The sequence below is a fragment of the Excalfactoria chinensis genome, chromosome 18, assembly GCF_039878825.1.
Source record: "Excalfactoria chinensis isolate bCotChi1 chromosome 18, bCotChi1.hap2, whole genome shotgun sequence".
Classification (NCBI taxonomy): domain Eukaryota; kingdom Metazoa; phylum Chordata; class Aves; order Galliformes; family Phasianidae; genus Excalfactoria; species Excalfactoria chinensis.
Genome location: NC_092842.1, coordinates 2,890,725 through 2,910,419, shown reverse-complemented (window position 1 = coordinate 2,910,419; position 19,695 = coordinate 2,890,725).

Genomic DNA, 19,695 nt, shown 5'->3' with positions numbered 1-19,695 from the left:
GGTTGCCTTTTTCTTAATTAGTTAAATTTTTTTTAATTGTTTTTGTTGTTATTTTTTGGTCTTTGTTTGCATAGCAGAGTTTCATGGTTATAGACCCCCACCATTCAAACGTTTCTTTATAGCTGTGACATTTCCATGTCAGTTTTCCAATGAGGGAAAATTCATTGGCAATGGTACGCATGGAAGATAGTTTTAAGCAAATAGTGAAGAGTATTCATGGGAAATGAATGTCAAATTAGTAATTATGAGTGAAAATAATGTTCCTGGCAGTTTCATCCATCCAAGCAGGGAATACAAATATACTGTTTAATTTACATGTATGACCTGAGGAGCTGACACTGAAAAAGAACTATAGTTATTACTCTAAAAATACTGACTACTGCTTATGAGCAAACCTATAGCCTGAGATGCAGTCTGCATTCAATGATGGGATCTGTTCGTGGCTGGGAATAGTGAATGTGTTCACATAAAGTGAAATTAATTCGATAAATTGCTTTCCTATGAGGTAAGTATCCAGCTCTAGTGACTAGCAGCCAGAGAAGTTGCAATTAAATCTCAGATCTCGTGGGTAGTTAACAACACATGAGCTAAATCTTGCCTGGTGTTCGTGGGACTGTTAGAGATCAAATTGATTGCTCTCATGTATTTCTAATGATATCTGGGCACGATCAGCCCCAATTATACTGTGCTTTGACAAGGAGGGCAACACCACAGAATTTTAAATCACTGCTGTCCAGACATGACCCAAAGCCATGGCAGGCAGCAGAGGGGTTGGAGATGGGTTCCCTGAGATGGACAAGCGTTTCCACCATGACCGGGATATTGGAGTGTTGCAAATCAGACTAGGAATATGGAAGGAAGTTTAGCACAGATATGCACCGTTAGCATAGGAAGCTTACCTCATGAGTTCTCGATCTGGTGACGTGCCACCAAAGTATAATGGCACATCACCACAGTGATGTGGAGCTTCTGTGCAGTAAAGCTGTTGCAGCATGGCTGGATTACGTTTGGAGGTGGAATGAAGGTGAGATGTCATGGATCAATTCTCTTGTTCTTCAGGGGAAATGTAGCAACTGAGCAATGAGACACTGTTTTGAGCTCAAAATGCATGTCAGAAACAAAAAGGAAAAGCAAAACCAAATAACGTGATCAACTGCGCCTTGGGCAACACTGTCCTCTGCTTTTGATGACAGAAAAAGATGTCTGGGTCCAGTTTACGTAGAGAGAAAATTTTCATGCCCTACCTTTCAAATGTGACATGTTCGTAGTACCTCAAACAGAGCACACTGTCTGCATCCACTGCTCAGGCCCATCAGCCTTTTGAGGGAGTCCTGTCCAAGACCTCCACCTGGCCAGAAAAATATTTTACAAGACAGTGTAAGATTGGAGGGTAAATAGAGGACAATTAGATTGCACTGAGAGAGTACTTTCACCTATAACATTAGAATCACTGAGCAACATGGCTGACAGACCTTGCTACATGGGACAGGGTTATAAAGAAAAGCCAGATAGCAGATGTCTTAAAGGCTAAGAATGGCAAAGACCAGCAGGTAGAGCAGACTACTTTTAGCCCCCAGCTGCAGAAGACTTCTGCTATCAGTTGCTTCAAGTCACAGGAGAGAATGGACGAGGAGCTGATTAAGAAAAGTGCTTTTTAAAAGTTATTCAAATTTAGAGTTCCCAGCCGATGTGGCAGAAAGCAAAGGACGTCAGCAAATCTTATTAATATGCTGATGCTACGGCTTCAGAAGTGTACAGAATGCCCATTTGGATCAGGGCTAAGAGCACAGCATGGAGTTGCTATGGAGACATGGGGAGGCCATTAATTAGCTCTCACATGAAATCATCAGGAAGAGTCTGGACCATGGCAGCTCTGCCCTCCTCAGAAGCCAAGGGCACGGCCCTGCTGACCCCCAGCCTTCCCTGTGCAGCTCCCACAGCCGTGTCCTGGAGCAGACATGTCCTGCAAGCACCAGATGTGGGTGCACAAGAAGTAAGGTGGAGGTGATGATAGGGGTAAACAAAGGGTGCATGTCGTTCCCTCTCTTATTTTCCTCTTAGAAAGCCTATTTGCTGTTGCAGAAAAGAACACAGGAGAGGTGCTGCTTTTGGTGACAACGGGACTCATGACTGTGACCTCAAAAAAGACAGGGCTGGCCGCAAGGCTCTGACAAGCTCAGTTAAAAGTGTCAGTGTCTGCCTGGCTGAGCTGCACCCGAGAATGCCAATGCTTCTCAGTGCTGTCCTGTCCTCCGAGCAATTTCTGGCCATGCTAAACCAGCGTTTCCCTTCCCCTAAGGGAAACATGGGCAAAGAAGGGAGGTTTGTTGGCCACATGCCCAGCCTCCCCAAAGAGCCAGATCCACCTCCAGCCCAGGCTGTGCGTGCATGTTCCCATGACAGCTGTGACGGACTTCAGCTGCCATGCACAGGATGTTCTTTTTAGCCCACTTGCTAAAACACCACTCAGGAGGACATTTGGCAGATGGCATCTCCTGCACTAGAGCACACAGCAAGATCCCCAGCCCGACTGCTCAGCTCTCAGTGCTGAGTGGCAACCCAGGCTGTGCACTCCTGTCTCCAGCTAAAGGACTTTCCTCGATGAATCTTGCTGAAAGGGAAAATAGCACAAGGTTCAGGTTCTTGTCTGAAAGCAGAGACAGAGGAGGTGGAGATAGCAGTTAGGTGTCAGGGGAGAGGCATGAGGGAGATAAGGAGGTCATGAACAAGACATTTCCACATCCCTTCCAGCCTGAAGGGTTTGAAATGGACCTGCTGGACCCAGACAAATCATGGTCCTTGTTCAAGATCCCTTTTCAAAACTACACATCGACTAAGTCCCTCCCATCTTCTCTACACCTTCTTCTAGTAACCTTTCTTTTTTTCTAAGCATAAACTTCCCTGAATGTCATCAGGATTATTAATCTAATGTAAATTAGATAAACCTGAAAAACAATGAGGACTAAAATCTCTATAAGAAGAACTTGCCAGAAATTTCAGCTCCCTCTCTTGAATGTCCAACTTGTGACTTTTCCTGGCATGAGATGGGTGCTTGATACAAGTCCACTCTTCAAGCCAAGATGACTTTCCTTTTTTCTAACAAGAAAAAACCCGACTCTGTGCAATCTGTGCTCTGGGGATGTACTAAACAAACCTCACATTCAAAACTGCCAATAGCAATCTTGACCACCAGGAACGACTTCGTGCCATTAGATACATCTCCATGGGGCTCACGGATCCAGCCATGCCACTCTGTGCCCTCATTATTAGTGATGCATGGTAGAGGAGTGCAAGGACTGAGTGATTCCCATTGCCCTCCAGTGCTTGCTTTCCTCAGAATGCAGGCAGGAAAGAAATCTGACCTCGTGGAGAGACCTAGAAAAAACAGGCCATGGGTCCTTCCCCAAGAGAACTCTGAAAGGTATTGCTAGAAAGAATTAGAACTGCAGCAAAGCCTGCAGAGGAGAAGAATCTGATTAGGTGACCCTGAAGAGATACAGTCGGGCACGAAAGAAATGGGATTACTGACCTCACTGTGCAGTGAGGACTCTTCTACTCCCCAAACCAATCCTGTTGCTGACCCTACCCTCTTATCAGTTTTGGTTCAATAATGAACAATGCCAGCCCATTACCTTAGTATGTAAAACACAACGTGTAAGTACAGCTCAAACTTGTATTTTAATGCCATGGAAAAAATTCAAACAGATTTAGATGAACAAAGAAACAAAATGAAACAGGAAAATCACAAAGACACCTTATATTAGGTAAGATTTTGCCTGTGATATGTTGCTGTGAGATTGCTGGGAGTTACCAGCACCACAGCCTGCAGTACAAAGTGGTCAGCTAAATTATTTTGGCTGAAATTCTAAAAGAAGCCTAAAAGAAAAATAAAAGAGAATTGTAAATGCAATATTTCTGATGGAAATAGGAGCTAAAAGCACATGTTACTTTTCAGTTATCTGAGCCACACCTTGTTTTGACTACCTGCCATTCATCTCATCTAGAACATAGACTTGTAAAGGGGAAACAGGAGTTCAGCTTCAATGGCTTTGCAGAGTGCTCAGAGGCTCATAGGACAGGGTCTGCCAAGGGGATCTGAAGTCACGAGGTCTCAAAGATGCTGCCAGGAGCAGAGCAAAGAGGTGCTACTGAATTCAAGTTAAGAGACCCGATAACACGAAGCCAGAAACACAGCATGTATACGTTGCTTCTATATACATGAATATGTTTCATTATTTTTCAGTCTCAGCCATCAGCCATCAACAGACTGGCCATTATATCAACAAGAGAGACATCAGGACAGGAGGTGCTGTTCCAAATAGGCTTTTATTTTCCCTGACAGTTTTGCTGCCTGAGTGCCCCACTCACACAAGCACTGATAGTGACCTTGACAAAGATATACAGCAGTGTGCTACTATGGTGTGGATTTAGTTTCAATCTTGAGACATCCCAAATGCTCAGGTCAAGCCTGAACGCAATGCCTTTGCCTGATTTTGGTGCAAAGAGAAGCCAGTAACAGAAATATTCTAGAGGCAAAACAAACCTTATTTCAGCCTGTTTTCTGGGGCAGGCTTCTTGACAACGTGCAGCGCGTCTCTCTCTGAGTTGGGTTGTGGTGTAATTTAAGGCTGAATCTTGTTCTGCAATGTGATGACAGGATCAGATTATACAAATGTCATGCAGCTAACAGCTGAGATCTGGTTTTCAAGCTTCCCTAAGACACTCAGACTCAGGGTTTGGTTAAGTTTCATTCCAGAGTGAGAAAACAAAACCTGGATATTGTCTGGGTTGGGATTAGGCACCAATCCTGATCCTGCTGTGTTTTCACAAACTACTCAGTGAAGGGAGTTCACTCCTGACTTACTCCTGGATATTTGGCAACCACCTCCATGCTTTCAGTCTCTCTTGATATGAAAATCTAATCATGTTTGCTGCTCAAAATCAACTCTGGTGAAGACTAATGCAAAAGGCTCAGCCTAAGCAAGCAGCTTGCTCAGGAAATGTAGATAAGAAGCCCTTGCGGTTTGCTTTGAAAGTCAATAGACTTGGGTTTAGAGGGATTAGTGAGGGGCTCAGTCCTGTGTGGTGCTGAGCACTCTGGATTGCAATATTGAGCACGTGCATGTGTGAAAGTCAAAAGGACTGTTCAAAACCATGAATTAGGACCATGGCAACGTATTTTTCTAGCTCAGATCCATAGCTGTCAATAACTGGTAATGGGTGTTGAGTTCCAGGGGAATCCCACATCTCAGAGACATAAAGGCCTGGGAGCTCTGAGATCCTGAAGCAACTTGCTAGCCTGAATTACTTCTTTAATTTCAATGTTGGGATCAGTCATCCCAGGCAGTGGGCATTAGACTGATATGAACCCTTACATCACACCCAGAGCAGCCAGTGAAGAGCACAGCAAGTATCCAAACGGACACAAATTGCATCACTTCTTAATGAGAATTAATATCTCAGATGTGGCACCGGGGGACCTCAGTCACACACCAAGACACCAGAGTGGATGGCATTTTAGAGACATAACAAAAAGGAGACCTCATTTCAAGAAGCGTCTCAGGAGAGCACCAATTAAAAAGAAAACGACTGTGACACCGACTGAAGTTCCCAATCATTTTTCAAGGGTCAGTCTCACAGAGGAAGACCTGCCTGTCATCTGTTTGTTAGGGTATTTGTTTGCTGCCCTCTCTTCCCAGGAAATGCTGAACAGAAATGATTGCTTTTGTCTTTCTGCATCTCTTCCCATTTCCAAAGTGCTTTTTTTTACTACATTGATATTCCTCATGGGGTGAGCAATGTTTTGGGTATTTTTCAGGCCAGTATTACTTGTGCATTCATTATAGGCTCCAGTTAATGAAAATAAAAACAAAGAAACATTAAGGGAAAAAGAAAAAGCCAGTTAGGCAACAGGGGAATGAGAAACTTGTTCCCCAAAAAGCGTTCATTTCAGATTAGAAAGAAGGCAGAACAGACATTGAAACAGCAGCATAGGGTCTCATAGTGGCAGAGCAAAGAATAAAAGATGGGTCTGAGCGGTCATGCCCACACCATATCAGAACCCTTCAAAGTCAGCATCTACAGAAGAGTCAACTGGGACATTCAGGGTTTGTTGCCGGGGAGAAGGGAGCCAAGTAGCCAAAATAAATGCATCTACAGCGTGCTTTCTTTAGTTATCAACAGTAAAATAGCCCAGGTTTTTCTGAACTATCAGGTACTGGCCAGAGGCAAGGTATTAAACTTCAAGATACACAGTTGCTCTAATGGACCTGGCATATCCCAACTTTCTGAGCTCACCTGTAAAACAATAATGTCGTTTTCTTCTTCATTATGCATCACACATCAGCCTGGCTGCTCATTAACAGCTTCGACCTGAATCTGTCACTTTACAACAAACTCCTGTAGGATTCCAGGTTTACTGCCATATAACTGCGTTATTATACATGGAAGGCTGCAATAAGCTGATTACAAAAAAACCCTTTTTTTTTTTAAGACTTAATATGTACTTTTCTGACATCAGATAAGTACAAAATAAACCTGAAACTTCACCCAAAATGCATTATGCAAAGAAATCTGTCGCTATAAAACCACACAGGGCTCCTTTCGTCAGCCCCTCTCTGCATTGCCTTGGCTGCATGAGGAGCTCTGCTGTGGCAACTGTTAATTTCTACATGCCTTGAGTCAAACCATCCTGTCTATGATTCAGTTGGTACAAAGCAACCTTCCTCCTTAGAAATGCAGCTTTCTGGAGCAGTATTTGTGTGCTGTGGAGGAAAGTCCCAAAACTAAATGAAAAGCACCGTCAAAGTGTAGGGTGAGAGGCAACATTCCATCCCATTCTATTTCAGCTTGGGAATCTCAGGACGGCCTTACTCGAAGGGGAACTGTTTTAAATGACTGAAAGAGGTAATCCCAGCAAGGGCTTCTCTGCTGGATTTTGATTACTTCATGCTGGATGAGACAGAATTGGCCAAATGCTAAAGTGGAAGTGAAGTGTTTCAATAATTTCCCATAAAAAATGTCAACAAAAAATACATTGTGCTGAATTTGCCTTTCTCTAAGAGAAGACTGTTCAGCTGGGAGGGAAAAAAAAAGCCTTGGTCAGCTCCATCAGCAGAGTTGGCTGTGGGAAGTGAGGTTCATCACATCTGGGCTAATGGGGTGTGAAAAGTTGGCCTTGCTGAGTACACTCAGACCACTCTTACTGCTCCTGAGAGAGCCTGGGAGCTGCTGGGAGGAAGGATTGATCCGTGATCACTCTGTCTCCCGTCTACACAGCTGTAATCATAGAATGGTTTGGGTTGGAAGGGACCTTGAAGATCATTTAGTTCCAACCCCCCTGTTATAGCCAGGGACACTTCCCATTAGACCAGGTTGCTCACAGCCCCATCCAGCCTGGCCCTAAGTGCTCTCAGGAAAGGAGTATCTACAGCCTCACTGGGCAACCTGTTCCAGTGTCTCACCACACATACTGGTCCAGATGAGGCTGGGCTGTGTGAAGCTCATGGGTTTGTACCACTTGTTTGTCCCACACCTCAGTCTTCCAGCCAGTCACATTCCCCATGGCTGAGGCTGAAGGCATCACACAGCACATGGTGTCAGTGGTAGCAAGCAAAAAAACCAAAAACAACAACACATAAAAGATCAAGGATTAATGCATCTAATAGAAAAAAGATGTATAATTTTATACAACCCATAAGGTGTATATGCTTTCTATAATTTCCAAGCTTTGTAGTCCATAGGTGTCTCAGCACAGAGGACATGGGACATGTAGCAAGGGTTTGTGGTTGTGATGTATGGAAAGTCTGTTCTGATAGTGATTAAGAGCTATCCTGGATAGAGGGAACCAAAGTTAATACACCTGTGGACATCTACAATAGATATATGAGCAAAATATTCTGTAAACTGCTTTGGTGTTTCGCTTACAGGGAATGAGGTGATGGCACCAAAAAGAGTCAGCTCTCTCATGGGACCTGACTTCCCTGGGTGCAAGGCCTCAGAGCAGAATGGTGCCTCATCTGGCCAAGCTTTTGGAAGGGGAAAAAAAAAAAAAAGAATTATGACAATTGTCTGCAATATTTTACAGCAGGATTTTACAAGACAGAGCCCAACTTTAAAGGGAGAGATGGTATTTCGAGTGTTACATCTAAGCCATTGATAGTGGCAGGGTTTTGCAGTCTATGTCATACAATCAGGGAACAAAAGCCCCAGCTATCTCTATTAATCAAAGCCCATCTTTGCAATCATTTATTGGGTTTCTCCTCTTGTTGCAATCATGAACCAGCACAAGCTGAATTACAGTGTTCTTTATTAACTGGCACGGCTTGCTCCACCTTAATTAGTGCAGACCAGTGGAGCTAAGGTGAATGAGGTGAACGTTAGATGCAATTTTATCATTGATGTTGAAAAGACAACCAGACCTCAACTTTTCTCTCTGTAAGTGCGTGCCTTCCTTTTGTGAGATGATCAATAGCACTTCCAGTGGAGGAGGTGGGCAAAGCACCTTTTAGAACTGGTAATTGTGCAGGATCCAAATCTTTTCTAATAAAATCTTTCAAAACCTTGACAAAATTTCTACTGAAGGCCAGCTTTCCTAGGAGACCTATAATTATTGAGAGCAAAAGAGAAAAGAAATGAGAGTTACCAACCCGGTTCAGATAAATAGGACCAACTCAAACAAGGGATCTGAAAGACAGGGCTATGGAAAATGAAGCAGCAGAGAAAAAAACATAATCATGATAATAAAAGAACAAGGATCAATATCTCTAAGAGGAAAAAAACATTTAATTTTGTACAAGCCATAAGGTGTACACACACTTCTGTGATTTCCCAGAGGTCTCCTGGATGATTCTTTTTCCTTGTAAAACTCACATCTTTACACACCACATCCCCAGCTCCCGTCTCAGCAATACAAAATGTACATTCAGACCACAGGACATCCCAAGAGATTGATTCCCTTGATGCTGCTCTTCTTTTTTCTTTTTCATTTTTGAAAGTCAAATATTTATCATTTGGCATCTTCTGTGTTTTCCTCTGATCCTCGAAAGAAAAAAAGTCCCTTCTCACTGACCTTACTTGGGAAGACCACAAAGGAATAACAGCACCGTATTCAATGGAGTGGCTAGGGAAGATGCAGCAAGATGTTCAGCTTAAGGTTACAGATAATGCAAGATAGGAAAATGCCTCTCAAGCATCTGCTTCCCCCAGACAGCAGGAATACATCAATGTACCGAATTACTCAAAAGCCCAGTGTCTGGGAGGGAAAAATACCCATTCAGGTTGAGGGACACACTCACACCTTCCCATGCTTTTGAAAACATCTGCTAAGTTCACAGCATTATGGCAGAGCATCACTTATGTTGAAGCACTTGGAGGATTTGACACCTACTAAGAAGGCAGCAGATCAAATATTATACTTTGCACACTCAGGTTGGTGCATCCCATGGTCTTGCCTACGACATCCCTGAAGAATGCTTGTGGGAGGCGAGTTCTAAGTTTATCCTCATCTAAAGGCATTTGCCTTCCCCTAAATTTGACTGTAAGAAATGAAGGTGCTGGTCCTGTCTCCTTGCTGACAAAGTGTGATGTTGAAAACTGGTGAAACCACGCAGGGTAGTGTGCAAAAAGGCCAAAAGTGAAAACAAAAACCCAGTGACGTCTCTCCCTCCCACCACAAACGCACACAAGTCCTGTAGGAAGGAGCCCTTTTCCCACCCGCCTGCAGATGTTCAGGTTTTATCTCTTCCACTTTGTACAGAGGTGAGAGGAGAGCAGTCAAAATAAATGGATGAAACAGAAGCTAAAGAAGGGGGGAAATGCCCACATAGCAAGAACTGAAAACTTCCACAAATGCCCATATGAGAGTCAGATCATTGAGGTAACCCCAGGGATGGCAGTAAGGACAGGAGGGGGCAAAAAGGGGGAAAAAAACCTAAACCCATACACTGAAATCTCACTTGAAATAAGCAGGGGACTGCGGGTCCGTGCCAGCTGTAGCTCCCATTACTGCTGCTGTGTGAGTGGTGCTCATCATTCTGAATAGTTCAGGGATCTTTCAGGTGATTGCTCTAAAAATACCTTATCTACTACGGTTAAAAATAACTTCCTTCTTTCTATTTATTGACCTCCCTCTTTACCTGCGTGACCTCCCATTCCCAAACATCTCTCAAGTACTTAAAAATAACCACCTCTCTTCCTTCCCATCCTAATTTGATTAGTTTACATTAGTTTAACTGAGTGCGTATGGAAAACAAGGACCTATGATAGGAGCTTTGTGTTTGCTATTTAACACGGCACTTCATCTCATCCCTCCTCAAAGGAGTGAACCCAGCTCCTTGCACACTGTCCTCTGCAAGAGCCAGGTGCTGCCCAGTGTAGATGGGACAGTGTCTTCTCAGACACTGCTTAACTGCCACCTCTTATGGATTAAGTGGGACAGCTATAGGAAGCAACCTTGAAGTCAATGAAGAAAAAGAGTCCCGTAGCACCACCACTTCATGCTGACCTATCTCTTTAAGTCATCATATATAAGTTAATGTTTAAAATATAAGAGAATGTGCTTGTGGGAGTCTGCAAGGGTAGGCATGGGGAAGGCATCAAGCTCTGGACAGCCTGGTGGAGCTGTGGGTGGCCCTGCTCATTGCAGGGAGTTAGACAAGATGGCCTTTAAGGGTCCCTTCCAAATCAAACAATCCTATAATTCTATGATGTGCAGGATGTTTGTCCTGCTTTGATTCGGGAAGAAGATGTAGAATTAGACCATTCAACCTTTTTGGGAGGCAGGGTATTATTTAGCATGCAATAGTACGAAATGCAGGAGGGAAAAACATCGAGCAGAATAGATACAGATGCACTTCATTTAATTTAGTACTTTCATGCTCCTCGCTTTGTGATTGGGGACGCAGAGAACAGCAGCCACTCGGTGCTGCAAGCACAGCTTTTTATAAGGGCTTTGCAGTACCTTTAGCTCTATTAACACTTGCCGTATTCTACTCCCAGGCTTAATTATTCATCTTATACCCAAAAGTGCAGCTATGATTAAACTGAAGAGCAGTTAGGCATTTTCAAATGGATGTGACACTGCAGCACAGGAGAGAGGCTTCTTTCAAGGGTACAAACTTGTCCCTCTAGCCCTGCCCACATCTCCTCTCTACTGAGCCTAGCCTCTATGTTTCTCACTGCTCAGCCTTTTAAGCAGCCCTCCTGGTTTCTGTCTCCCCCTCTCATGTTTATATCCCTTAGCTCTCTTGTGCCATTACCTTTCCCCTCTGTTGATTTGCCTCTGCAACTGAATTTTCTCTATTGCTCTCTCTGCAGGCTTGGATGAAAGCCCATTGAAGACAATTGGAGTTTTCTTACTGACTTCTGGAAGATACTGTTGAAAGGACGAAGCACTGAGGATAACACAACTTAGATGCAGCTTTCTGCCTGGGGTTTGGGGATGGGCTAAGTGACTTCTACTTATCCTCCCAATAGGCTTTAGTTTCTCTGACTCTATGAAACTTGAGAGAAAACCATCTCAGCACCATTTTGAAGGACAAAGATCTGCCGATCCCAGGAGGAAGCACAAAACAGTCCTTTGAAAGGGTCATCTACTGCGAAGTAAACTTTCTTACTTACATACATAGCTCTGAATTTTGAAAGTAGCTCAGGGCAAATTTGGGTGATAGCGAAACTGGTTTATTTCTGCCAGAAAGTTAGGCTTTTAGTTGAAGCTAGTCATTTAAGCCATAGAAAGAAAGGCTGTTGCCTTCGAAGGATGAATCATGCCACCCACTTTAGGCACCGCACATTGGAAGAGGTGACTCACTCTCTGGAGATGCCTCCCTTTTTCTCCAGAGCCTGTAGATGAAGCCTGGATCACCAGCTTAGACACCTCAACTTTTAAATGGCTAAAACTAAGTACAAGTAATCTTTCCTGAAGAAGACACAGATATTAGCATGCTTCCCAGAACAGCACCAGGATGGATATCACACCACTGTTGTTCCATTTGTAGGATGCTTGAGGCAGGTAAAGGTCTTGCTGCCCAGCGGTAGGTCAGGCCAGGTTCAGGCTTGATCTCAGCTGAGCTCTATTCCAGCATCACCAGCAAGTTTGACTTGGTGTCTCTGACGCTACATCCCAAGATCCTGTGAGCAGATGGGAATTGAGAACAGCACTCAGCGGCATTTCCCAGATGTGGCTGCAGCTGGGCTGGCTGTGCCCATCCCTGCTGTGTTGGCCTGGAAGCACCAGTCCAGCACTTGACAATATTCTTGGAGCACAGCCAATTCTCTGATGACAGCACATGAGAGCAGTGTTCACATTTTCCATTTCCAGAAAGCCACGTGACAGAAAAGAAGTCAGAACTTGTACTTGCTTTTTCATGCTCAGAGTTCCTCCCTTGCATTCTGTTGAGTGCTGCATCATTATATTCATTTATAAAACTGACCTGAAGACAAATGCGCGCAAGCTTTCTTGCCTTCCCATTGCTATCTTGGAGGCAAGGCTCCAGTTTTTAGCCATATGACACAGTGAGATAAGCCTTACAATAAAAAGCAAACAATGCAAGGCCAGCCCCAGGCCTCCAAGTCGCGATCTCGGTTTGTTCAGCATTTTCCCAGAAGGTTGTTGGAGATACCTGTGGGTACGGCTGAATGCGGAGAGTCGACTCTGCAGAAGCAAAGAGCACAGCATTCTGGGTTATTAAACCATTTGTCTTACAGCCCTGGGGAAAATGAGTTTGCTATAGAAAGTCACTAATGGACCGAGTTTCCTCATCTCGAGCTTTCTTCTCTGTGTTTCGCTGCATCCCCAGCTTGGCACCATTGTAAGCATGAGCACCAACTTGTGTTGAGATGAGAGCGGAGACCGAGAAATGCAAAGAAGGGATGTGTCAGAAAAGCTATTTTTGAAACTGTCTCTGGCTCTTGACTGCATTATCTCCAGATCTGCCCTCAACAGTATTTTCTCATCGTTCATGGTAGGTTGAAGGCATTTTTCAGCACGGTGTTAAAAGAACATTGCAAATTCATCAAGAATTTCCCCCATAATTAACAAAACAGAAACAAAAACAGTTGAGACTGTCAAAAAAATCATTCTAAGAGCAAACTATATTCTCTATGGCACGGTAATACAGTATGTTAAATTCTTTCACTCAGAAGGGAATAAAGGATATTTGAGCATAAATGCATTATCCACATTCCACAATAGCACAGCCTATCCCCCTGTGGATAATGCTATTAGTGCTACATTTCAAATTAAAAAGCATATGCTCTTCTTCTTTCAAAAACAAGGGAGTGCTGCCCACTTCCTTCACTTGACTAAAAACAAAAGCTTTTAAAGTGATAAAACAGCATTCATTTGATAAAAACAACCATCTGCACCTGATTTAGCTGAGTGTTGGCTTTTAATGACAAATTGCTGGTGGGGGAAAAATTAAATGCAAGCAGGAAGGTTGACTTGATTTGACCACAGACTGGTTACTACTATCCCCACCAGTCCTACCCCTAATTCTGATGCCAAATCGTGACCTTAAAGAACAAATTTCAATCAAGGGCTCTTCAAATCATTTTACTTACAATCCCACAAACAATCAAGCTCCCAGGCTCACCTCCTCCCTTCTCAACCTATTAGTCTGCATTAGTTAAAGTGGGTTGCTTATTAAGTTTGTTGTTTTTTTTTTTATATCTTCAGAATAATTTGGAAAGACACCAAGGTCTTAATGTACCACATTTCCATAACGCAACGTGATATTAACAAACATCAAACTCCATCAATGATCTGTGCAGCAGGCATCCTTAAAGCATGTAATTAAAATAACAGAAGATAACATCAGCCACAAAAATAAATAAATAAGTAAAAGCAGAGGAGGGAACACAACTGCAGTTCTATGAAGAGGCCACACTGGGATTGTTCCTTTGAGGTTGGGATGTGGCAGCAACATGGGAACAGGGAAAATGTTGTTCTGGTAGTGCACCAAACTAAGAGGGATGTAATTTTGCATGGATCATCCTCGGAACAACAGCAGCTAGCACAGTCAGAATGGAAGATGGATATAGTAGAAAGGTGCTCCTCTAGGAACAGTTACGCAGAAAAAATCCACAAGTGTTAAAACTATTCCTTAGATTTTGTCAGTCGATGGGAAGCAACACCTGGCTGCCAAGAGGGCTTCTCCTTAGTAGACCTCAAAGGCTTTGCCAAGGAAGTCAGTGTTGGGTTCTTCGCATTAAACTCTCCTGGTGTTGTTCCTATGCCATTCTGCCAGGCATCCCCACACAGGTGGATGTGCCACAGTGGGACAAGAGGGTTGCTAACAAAACAATCAGTCCAGAAGCCAAAATTGTCACTATTTGCTCTTTGTGCTTTCCCATATCACTCAGAGTCCTCCACCTACTGGGCTACTTCCACTCTTGGAAGACTCCAGTCTTGGAGTGAAGTGGAAAGAGTACTTTCTTTCCAAAGCTTTCCCAAAGGCTGTGAGAAGTGCTGGTGGTTGTGCACACCACACCTCCCAATTTCTTTTCACTGGTGGATGGCTCGATATTTTCATGCTGGGAAGTGTGGTTGTGCATGTGTCTGCTGTTCCTGTTTCTAGCATAGCTGAGTACATCCATACACAACAGAACATGTATATTTAGCTGTTAAAATAGTATATATAAATCCCAGCACGTCATGATAGCAAGTTCATTTCCCACCAGAACATTCCATCCATTTGGGCAAAACTTTCTGCATTCCTAAACACGAATAGAGAAACCCAAATATATATTTTAAATAACATCAGAGAAGAGAGATTACAAAGAGCTTTTCAGATGCTTAATTAACTTTGGGGTAATGAAACTTCTTCTCCCTACTCTCAGCCCCTGGTAACAGGCAGAATAGTAAACCAGTTTGTCACCATTGCTCCTCAGTGCCAGAATAAGTGTGTGCTGTTCCCACTCCTTTGCCAGAGGTCACTGGATGCAATGACTTAAAGACTGTCGGAAGGAAAACAAGCGAGTGCAAACATAAATTGCAAGGAGGAAGCTCTGTCGTGACTGGGATAGAGGTGGAGGGGGATGATATCTTCTGGGGAAGGCAGAAAGAAAAGATGTGCATGGTTCATCCAGCACAAGACTACTTTAATCGCTTTGTGAGGGAATGGCTGCTCTCAAGGACAAATGGATAATACATGTTTCGCTCGGGCCGATAGTGAGATAGTGAGTATCTTTGAATGTACTGATACAGCAATTAAGTGAACTAGTGTCCTTGGGCAGCTGCTGAGGTTTAGGAAAAGAGGAGGTTTAGACAGCGCTTCAAGTCTTCCCTCTGTGCAGTGGGGATGAACAGACAACGTGCTACCGCGAGTGCTGGCAAGAGCAGAATGCCTTCTGGGGACATCATTCCCTCCTCCAGTGCTCTGCTTTGCAGCTGCAGAGCCTTGCTGCTGACCTGCTTGTTCCCTACCCTAACCTGTACCTTCACAGGGACTGATGGAGGGACACTTTGGTGCCATTCCCGTGTCAGACATAAAGGTGCTCCTTAGGGGTGTACAGCAATAACAGAAACCATGACCTTTTGTACCCTTGAGCTGCTGCGCATCGCAACAATCGAGCCATAAAATGTGCACCTGGGCTCACTTTCCTGTACAGCTTGGACAGGTCTAATTTATGGGGTGATATAAGCGAGATCCTAATTCTGTTATCCTCAGGTGCATAGGGATGGGTCCAGCACTGCCTGTGTACACCAGCAGCACAGGGGATCTCCAAAGACCTCTAGAGGAGCAGCAGCAGAACAAATGCTGCTTTGTCTGACCGCAGAAAACTGGGATGTAACCCCTGCTAAGCTGGAAGTCATTCCAGGCTTGATAGCGAGATGTACAGACCCAATATGTGTCTCCTACCAGGAATGGGCTGGGCACACGCTGAGACATCTGTTAGCTGATGAGCAACGGGTTGCAAGAGTTTCATGGAAGGGTGAAATAGACCACTTTCCTCCCAACTCTGACACATCTGCAAGTGTGCATTCACACTGAGCTGCTCTCCACGCTCAGGATAACCCAGAGGGAAGTTACATTGTACCTGTGCACCGCAGTGATTAACTTCTAGCCAAAGGTTTATTAGGCTAATTTTGCTTCTTTCTAATTTATTAGACTCATTTTGCCTTTCTGTGAATTATCCTCCTACAGCTGAGATCATTAATCCTTTGGATTTATTTGCCAATTTTTAAAAATTATTTATTTTTTTTTTCCCCTGGAATTATTTTACTGTGTCTTAACTTATTTGAATTGTAAGCTTCTGCAGGTTGTCTTTTTTTTGTTCAGTGTTTGCAGCCCATCCAGCACTTTGACTGGGAGCACACCGTCCCTCTGTGAGATATGTATACATAATAGGCAGTGCATTGTCAGTACTCTGTATCCCATGCTCGTGTTGCAGTGGTTAGTTCTGACACAGCCCGGAGTTCACATGCCGTGTCCCCATCCCCCTGATCTCATACACATTTCCCTATCAAAGCCCAGTTGTTAGGGCCGAAGCTTAGAAACAAAGTTGAGTTCCCCGTTGTATTCCCCAGCAGTCATTGCCGAGCGTGGGAAAAGGAGACACAGGAGCAGAGCAAACAACAGCTGTATTAATTAAGCTGTTATTTTTGGAAAGCATTTTGAGGTATTCGCTCATTGTTATTTGACTCCCTTTTGTGGAACACCTGTGCCTTGTGACCCCACCTGACACTCTCACCACCATCCTTGCTCTTTCAAGGCGTCTTTTATTGCCCAGACAAAGAGAAAAAGTAGATATTTGGATGTGACCACCACATGGGCCATTGCTAACATCTCTGCAATAGAAAAAGGCATTGCAGAATAAAGACATTGCCGGTATTATGGGGGAGCCAGGTGTGGGCAGGGCAAAATGGGCATCACACATTGCAAGGATTAAAGGTTGCTGGCCCTGGCTTTGGGCAGATTCTCAGCTGGTGTAAGCTCGAGTATCTTAAACAGAAAAATAGGAACTATGCCTATTCTGTTCTGTGACTTCATTGCAGTTGAAGAACACATGACGGGAAGAGACTTCAGTCATTACATCCAGTCCCTTGCTATCTCAGGCAACGGCACCACACAATCCCACTCATAAACTGATCGAGCTTCATCATAAAACCAGTCAGGCTGCTGCTTGCCACCCACTCCTCCTGCTGGAAGGCTGTTCTGGAGCTTCCCTCCTCTGCTGGCTGCAAACTCTTTCCAGCTTTCAAAGAGAATTTATTAAACAGAACACATTTCAGCTTGCTTTCTGAATGCACAATTTTAATCCAGCTTGGGGGGGAAGCACAGGATGAAGGCACTTCTTTGCATTTCTTTTTATTTCACAAATCTGGGAAAACCTTCCCCAGATATCAGAGCCCCCCTGCATGGATGAAAGGTGGGCATCAGCTTTGCTTCGCCTTCTCTTTAGGCATGGCGTGCAGGTAATGCCACTGTGGCTGCTGAGCTTTCCACCATTTCACTTTGGGTTTTTCTTCAAAGCTCATTTTCTCCCAGGAAGGGTTTTCTTTTCTGCATGGTGCAATACCCCGGGATAATTAGCAGCAAGAAGAAAACATCTTTATGAATGACGTGTCCAAAATCTCAGATGAACAACAAGAAAACTGCAGATAGTTTACTCAGGAGCGCATAGGATCACCAGGCCAAGCTTGAAGATCATTAAATGCTAAGAACTTCACAGTGAGCAGCAAGATGGGTTACTTCTGCCCTCTAGACCCCGAGTGTGTCATGGCATTATCACATGCAGAATAAATTAGATGATATCCATTAAAGTTCATCTAACTATGATACTTCACGTTGGGTGAGGTCTGCTGATGACACACTTTATGCATTAGACATCATTTTGACCATATAAATTAAGATGACCATAATAGGGGCACCTGACTGATGCCGGTGTGAGTATGGCTGCATCAGTTGTGGAATGGAAACCCGAGTCTGGTCTTAATCTACAGCCAGCTGGAGCTGGAGCCCTGCACATAAGGTGATGCTGCTCAGTTGTGTTCTCTGGGAGCACTGTGGGGCACGGACATTTAGCAAAAACACAGAAGCACACCTGCCCCTAACTGGCTTTGAAAATTGACTTCAGAAGCGTGAAATGGATCAATAAAAACATGAAATTAAATTGATGCGAGAGGTTGTGGAGAGATGACAATAAATGGCTTCACAGACTTGAATTCCCCCTCAGCTGGGATCTCCTGATCTTGGCCAAGTAAATAGGTGCTGCAGCGTGCAGATACGGGCAGGGGACAAGGGCAGCTATACAAGTCATCAGGGTCACCAACTGCTTAGACCTTATGGAGAACCCTACCTGAGGTGTCCATCAGAATTGTACTGAGTGGCAGCATATCAGATGATAAAATAACATCAGAGCAGGTGGTGTACATAATAACTTGCAATAAAACACAAATCTGGAGGAAGATTTTCCCTTATAGGCTTATTTTGTCAACTATTGTCCCACATTTACTTTCTTCCATCTTACACTAAGAAATAGATCCTCCCCCCGCATTGTGAGAAGCGCCTTTTGAAGACAAAAAAAAGATAGAATGTGAATAAAATAGTAAAATATAAAACAAACCCTGGAGCCCGTGGCTCCACTCACAGGTGAAAGGAGATTTCAAAGGGAAGCATTTGTAATTCAGATTCCTGAACAGCAGTGAAGAGCCCCGCTACTGACTTATTCCACTAAAGAGGCTGGGGTTGTGCTTCTCAACCACTGCCAGCAACAAGAACTTGGGAATAAGCACAGGTCATTGGTGTGCTCAAGGACACAGGCAAGATAAATGCACTTGAGTATTGAGAGCGGAGGGAGAAAGGGTGAAGATGGGGAAAACATCAATCTGTGTGCACGCGCTCATTGGTGCACGTGCAGTTTGAAAGGCTGGGCTGGTGAAACGTGGGGAATGTTTGTTACAGAGCTGGAAGGAAAAAGAAGAAAAGAGAAGGAAAAAAGAAGAAAGAAACCCCTGCCACAAAACAGCCATCCAAGCCCCTTCAGCTGCTTAGTCAAATCTTAGTCAAATGAATTTTGCAAGTCACTCAGATGACTCAGATCAGGGTATTGCTGCCTGGCTTCCTCCCACAGTCTCCTCTCATTGCCTGGAAAGGATGGATCCTGCTGCAGCAAGGAAACTGCCTTCGGCTGCTGCTGTCAACCATGTGGCTGGGCAGATGTTTGGACACCATTGGTGCTGCTTATACAGTACAGTGGGGGCCCAGCAGAGGAGCACATCCAGTTTGCATCAGCCTGCTGCCACTACAGTAGGGGTCTGACCAATGCTCCATCTGAGATGTGTTGGCTGCATCTATTGCCAGCTGCCTTAGGACTAGCACATTTCATCCTTCATCTTCTCAAGCAGTGAGTCTCCAGTGCCCACCTCCCATATTTGTCACTGCTGAGGACCACTGCCCAACCTCTGCTCCAGCAAAAAGACTCAAGTGAGTGCAGCAAGGTGAACTCAATGTGCTGATTTTTATTTGGAGGAGAAATGAAATGTAATAAGATCCCCATCCCACCAGCAGCCCCCTATGGTGCTGGTATTTGAATGAGAGCTGCACAAAACAAGGGGAAAATATAATAACAAGGGCTGTGCTGAGTACTCCCCACCCCCTCACCCCACCACTGTTTATTAAAGGTGAATTCCTGAGGGTGTTTGGAATCTGCCTCTGAGTAGCAGAGATAATAACATTGAAAGCTTTGATGAGA